Raw genomic sequence first — 6810 nt, forward strand, 5'->3', positions numbered from 1 at the left:
AATTAACACATGTGGAACTATATACATAACAAAAAAGTGTGAAACAACTGAAAATATGTCATATTCTAGGTTCTTCAAAGTAGCCACCTTTTGCTTTGATTACTGCTTTGCAAACTCTTGGCATTCTCTTGATGAGTTTCAAGAGGTAGTCACCTGAAATGGTTTTCACTTCACAGGTGTGCCCTGTCAGGTTTAATAAGTGGGATTTCTTGCCTTATAAATGGGGTTGGGACCATCAGTTGCGTTGTGGAGAAGTCAGGTGGATACACAGCTGATAGCCCTACTGAATAGACTGTTAGAATTTGTATTATAGCAAGCAAAAAGCAGCTAAGTAAAGAAAAACGAGTGGCCATCATTACTTTAAGAAATGAAGGTCAGTCAGTCCGAAAAATTGGGAAAGTGTCCCCAAGTGCAGTCACAAAATCCATCAAGCGCTACAAAGAAACTGGCTCACATGCGGACCGCCCCAGGAAAGGAAGACCAAGAGTCACCTCTGCTGCGGAGGATAAGTTCATCCAAGTCACCAGCCTCAGAAATCACAGATTAACAGCAGCTCAGATTAGAGACCAGGTCAATGCCATACAGAGTTCTAGCATCACTGCTAAGGACAAGCAACAAGCAGAAGAGACTTGTTTGGGCTAAAGAACAAAAAGAATGGACATTAGACCAGTGGAAATCTGTGGTTTGGTCTGATGAGTCCAAATTTGAGATCTTTGGTTCCAACCACCGTGTCTTTGTGCGACACAGAAAAGGTGAACAGAGAGTGCAAAGCAGTAATCAAAGCAAAAGGTGGCTACTTTGAAGAACCTAGAATATTACATATTTTCAGTTGTTTCACACTTTTTTGTTATGTATATAATTCCACAGGTGTTAATTCATAGTTTTGATGCCTTCAGCGTGAATCTCCAATTTTCATAGTCATGAAAATAAAGAAAACTCTTTGAATGAGAAGGTGTGTCCAAACTTTTGGTTTGTACTGTATATACACTCACCTAAAGAATTATTAGGAACACCTGTTCTATTTCTCATTAATGCGATTATCTAGTCAACCAATCACATGACAGTTGCTTTATTGCATGTAGGGTTGTGGTCCTGGTCAAGACAATCTCCTGAACTCCAAACTGAATGTCAGAATGGGAAAGAAAGGTGATTTAAGCAATTTTGAGCGTGGTATGGTTGTTGGTGTTAGACGGGCCGGTCTGAGTATTTCACAATCTGCTCAGTTACTGGGAATTTAACGCACAACCATTTCTAGGGTTTACAAAGAATGGTGTGAAAAGGGAAAAACATCCAGTATGCGGGAGTCCTGTGGGTGAAAATGCCTTGTTGATGAGGTCAGAGGAGAATGGGCCGACTGATTCAAGCTGATAGAAGAGCAACGTTGACTGAAATAACCACTCGTTACAACCGAGGTATGCAGCAAAGCATTTGTGAAGCCACAACATGCACGACCTTGAGGCGGATGGGCTACAACAGCAGAAGACCCCACCGGGTACCACTCATCTCCACTACAAATAGGAAAAAGAGGCTACAATTTGCACGAACTCACCAAAATTGGACTGTTGAAGACTGGAAAAATGTTGCCTGGTCTGATGAGTCTTGATTTCTGTTGAGACATTCAAATGGTAGAGTCCTAATTTGGAGTAAACAGAATGAGAACATGTATCCATCATGCCTTGTTACCACTGTGCAGGCTGGTGGTGGTGGTGTAATGGTGTGGGGGATGTTTTCTGGGCACACTTTAGGCCCCTTAGTGCCAATTGGCCGTCGTTTAAATGCCACGGTCTACCTGAGCATTGTTTCTGACCATGTCCATCCCTTCATGACCACCATGTACCCATCCTCTGATGGCTACTTCCAGCAGGATAATGCACCATGTCACAAAGCTTGAATCATTTCAAATTGATTTCTTGAACATGACAATGAGTTCACTGTACTAAAATGGCCCCCACAGTCACCAGATCTCAACCCAATAGAGCATCTTTGGGATGTGGTGGAACGGGAGCTTCGTGCCCTGCATGTGCATCCCTCAAATCTCCATCAACTGCAAGATGCTATCCTATAAATATGGGCTAACATTTCTAAAGAATGCTATCAGCACCTTGTTGAATCAATGCCATGTAGAATTATGGCAGTTCTGAAGGCAAAAGCAGGTCCAACACCGTATTAGTATGGTGTTCCTAATAATTTTTTAGGTGAGTGTATATGGGGTTTGCTAATACAGGGAGGACGTAGATCAGTGTAGAACAACAGAATTGGAGGAGCAGAACAGTCCTAGTCCACAATGTAGCTGCTATTTTAGCCCCTTGGCCCTGATCAAGCTAAGGGAGTATGGAGAACATTATTACAGCAGCTCAGCACTGACCAGTGAGTCTACATCAGGATAGGAAGTCTAGTGGAGGTTAGAGCTAAATTAGCCAATGGACTTCACAAGCACCAGTGACCAGGAGGAACCTAAAAGTGCCTGGACACAGCCGGGTGATTAATGCGCAAAATTATCCTTTACCACATGCCTCTATGGACATAGTAGACAGTAATTCTTCAGTGAGGATCCTTTCCATAGAATGGAGCATAAGACTGATGCCTGCCATTAGGGAGACCGCCCTGTGGATTGCTACTGACTAGGGTTGAGCGAACCAGAACTGTAAAGTTCGGGTTCGTACCGAACATTTCAGTAAAGGTTCGGGTTCGGGTAATATTAATATACCATCGGATCGGAGTTTTCTCCAATTCGATGGTATATTTTAACTTGAAGCGTCCCCATATCCATGGGAACGCCTCTATGTTAGAATATACCATCGGATTTGAGTTCGATCGTGAAAACTCAGATCCGAAAGTTTATTCTAACACAGAGGCGTTCCCATAGTGATGGGGACGCTTCAAGTTAGAATATACTGAGAACTGTCAACATAACAGCCCCCTGCTACCTGGCAGCACCTGATCTCTTACAGGGGGCTGTGACCCGCACAATTAACCCCTCAGGTGCCGCACCTGAGGGGTTATTTGTGTGGATCACAGCCCCATGTAAGAGACCAGGTGCTGCCAGGCAGAAGGGGGCCAAACCCCCCCTCCCTCCTTAGTAGTCAAATCATTGGTGGCCAGTGCGGCCCCCCCTCCCTCCCTCCCTCCCTCCCCAGTATTAAAATCATTGGTAGCCAGTGTGGCCCACCTCCCTATTTTTATCATTGGTGGCTAGTGCGGCCCCCCACCCCCTATTAAAATCATTGGTGGTTAGTGCGGCCCACCCACCCACTATTAAAATCATTGGTGTCCAGTGCGGCCTCCCCTCTCCCACCCCTAATTAAAATCATTGGTTAACAACCCCCCTCCCCCATCATTGGTGGCAGCGGAGCGGCAGTTCCGATCTGAGTCCCAGTTTAATCGCTGGGGCTCCGATCGGTTACCATGGCAGCCAGGACGCTACTGCAGTCCTGGCTGTCATGGTTACTTAGCACTTTTAGCAGCATTATACTTACATGCGCTGTCTGTGGCCGGCCGGCACTCCTCCTACTGGTAAGTGAAAGGTCTGTGCGGCGCATTGCTTATAGCACAGACCTGTCACTTACCAGTAGGAGGAGTGCCCGGCCGGCCACACACAGCGCACGTACACTCACCTAAAAAACTGATTAGGAACATCATACTAATACGGTGTTGGACCCTCTTTTGCCTTCAGAACTGCCTTAATTCTACGTGGCATTGATTCAACAAGGTGCTGATAGCATTCTTTAGAAATGTTGGCCCATATTGACAGGATAGCATCTTGCAGTTGATGGAGATTTGAGGGATGCAGATCCAGTGAACTCATTGTCATGTTCAAGAAACCAATTTGAAATGATTCGAGCTTTGTGACATGGTGCATTATCCTGCTGGAAGTAGCCATCAGAGGATGGGTACATGGTGGTCATGAAGGGATGGACATGGTCAGAAACAATGCTCAGGTAGACTATGGCATTTAAACGATGGCCAAGGGGCCTAAAGTGTGCCCAGAAAACATCCCCCACACCATTACACCACCACCACCAGCCTGCACAGTGGTAACAAGGCATGATGGATACATGTTCTCATTCTGTTTATGCCAAATTCGGACTCTACCATTTGAATGTCTCAACAGAAATCGAGACTCATCAGACCAGGCAACCTTTTTCCAGTCTTCAACAGTCCAATTTTGGTGAGCTTGTGCAAATTGTAGCCTCTTTTTCCTATTTGTAGTGGAGATGAGTGGTACCCGGTGGGGTCTTCTGCTGTTGTAGCCCATCTGCCTCAAGGTTGTGCGTGTTGTGGCTTCACAAATGCTTTGCTGCATACCTCGGTTGTAACGAGTGGTTATTTCAGTCAACATTGCTCTTCTATCAGCTTGAATCAGTCGGCCCATTCTCCTCTGACCTCTAGCATCAACAAGGCATTTTTGCCCACAGGACTGCCGCATACTGGATGTTTTTCCATTTTCACACTATTCTTTGTAAACCCTAGAAATGGTTGTGCGTGAAAATCCCAGTAACTGAGCAGATTATGAAATACTCAGACCGGCCCGCCTGGCACCAACAATGATTTTAATACTGGGGAGGGAGAGGGGTCTGGCCCTTGCTGCCTGGCAGCACCCAATCTCTTACAGGGGGCTGAGATCCGCACAATTAACCCCTCAGGTGCGGCACCTGAGGGGTTAATTGTGCAGATCACAGCCCCCTGTAAGAGATCGGGTGCTGCCAGACAGCAGGGGGCCGTTATGTACACAGTTCTTAGTATATTCTAACTTAAAGCTTCCCCATCACCATGGGAACGCCTCTGTGCTAGAATATACTGTTGGATCTGAGTTTTCACGATGGTGAAAACTCAGATCTGAAAAAGCTAATACTATTATTTTCTGTTATAACCATGTTATAAGTTCGGGTCCCCATTGACTTCAATGGGGTTCGGGTCCAAGTTCAGATCAAGTTCGGGTCCCGAACCCTAATTTGTTTTTAAAGTTCTTCCGAACTCCCCGAACATCTAGGTGTTCGCTCAACTCTACTACTGACCAGTAAAAGTTATTATATCCAGTACCTGAGTGCTAGAGTGTGTACAAAGTATAGACAAATACAGAGAGAGGGAAAACTCTTCAAATTACAATTGCCAAGCCTGTTATAAGGATTACAGCTGAACCAATATCTGAGTCATATCTTTATGCCATACAAATGAACTGTACTGACTACCTGGAGACAAGTGATCTTAAGTAAAAGTTCCATTGTTTACAACAATTGACTCCTCATCCTTTCTACCATCTTCATTTGCACCTAACGGTGCTGGCGTCACAAACAACTTGGGTCCCAGCCTCAAAAGCGCCCTTATCACCTATACCATCAAGGGGACCTCAACTACCATCTGGCTGGTTATCTCTGTACTAGAGAGTGCCCCGGAGGATTTAGTAGTGTTTTCCCCTTCTCTGCACGCAGGCCCAGGGAGGCTCTGCTAACCGTCCCTAATGCACAGAACGGCCGCCCAATGGCTGTGTGCATGAGCCCTAATGGTGTACTGTACCATCTCTGGGTCTCCCATATATTGAATACCTTAACACCTGTTTGACACTTCAGAAAGGAGTTTATGCATCATAAAGGAGGTGTTCTATGCACATAGTCTATGCATGTAGTTTATGGGAGTTGTAAAATGCTAAGATGCTACAACACTCAGAATCTTCAATAGAGAGAGTTTCATGCATGCATTGTCTTTTTTTCCTTGAAGTACTGATTGAGGAGAAGGAGACTCCATTCTCGGAATAGGTGAAAGTCCTGAAAACATTTTGACATTTATTTCATATATAAGTTTTGTTGCGGCCCTGGAAAATAGTTCAGTTTGACCTCGTAGCCCTCTAGACAGACAAGGGAAAGGATTTTATTTGGAAAACACCAGAAGATACTTTTATGTAATACCAAATGTAGCATATATCATAATACACTATAAATTGTTTGATCTACAGAGGATAAATGTATAATGAGAGACCATATGTCAGACAATTAACAATCAACTAAAAGTCTCTCTCTTTGTCTGAAGCCTCCATGTCACTCTTAATCCTTGAGAAGTTTCAGCACATTCTGCATGTCCTGAACACCATGATCCCTGACTGATTTCTGAACAGACAGAAGGACATCAAAGATGATAATTACAGCCAGGTCCTGTCCAACGGCCTTGATAACAAACTCCATGAGGATCTGGAGAGGCTTAAAAGATCAAGGCACACAGACGTCTGCATCATTTCTGGGGTCTGCGTGTGAGAGGACAGCACACAAAGACCACCAGCTGTCGTGGATGCACAGTTGATGTGTCCCAAAACAATTTACTGCTATACCTATGCTCTGTGTCAATAAAGTCCTGTATAAAACATAAAAAGATCAACTGAAAGTAAACCTTGCATTATGATTAGAACTCTAACCATACCAGCAAATCCATCAAGGAATTACTTTAAAAAAATATAGCCACTATGGCAAAATAAGTCTTACCTATGCCATGACCATTTCTAGATAAATAGATAGATAGATAGATAGATAGAGTTGATATTCGGCAAGCCCCTGAGGAGCCGAAGCAGAGGATGGGAGTGGTAGTAGCTCTGAGGCTGATGTCTCACAATGTATTCCTTCAGGCCATTGCTCCCTGAGGTCGGTGCAGTGAAGGTGGGGCATTGTTTGTTCACTCAGGACACTCTCTGTGACTGTGGGCTCCCTGCCTGATAGTGTTTCAGAGGTTGATGTTGGTGGCTGTATGAGTTCAAGACAGGGCACATGAAGATGCAATGGCCAGCGTGTGGTGTTGTGGGATTAAGTAAACAAGGTCAGGTTTAAC

General features: G+C 44.7%; 1 pseudogene; it reads left to right on the top strand.

The window, feature by feature from the left end:
* The first annotated feature begins 6029 nt into the window (after positions 1-6029).
* On the top strand, positions 6030-6370 carry LOC122931652 (annotated as a pseudogene).
* Positions 6371-6810: the final 440 nt, after the last annotated feature.

This window comes from Bufo gargarizans, chromosome 3 (assembly GCF_014858855.1).
Source record: "Bufo gargarizans isolate SCDJY-AF-19 chromosome 3, ASM1485885v1, whole genome shotgun sequence".
NCBI lineage: Eukaryota > Metazoa > Chordata > Amphibia > Anura > Bufonidae > Bufo > Bufo gargarizans.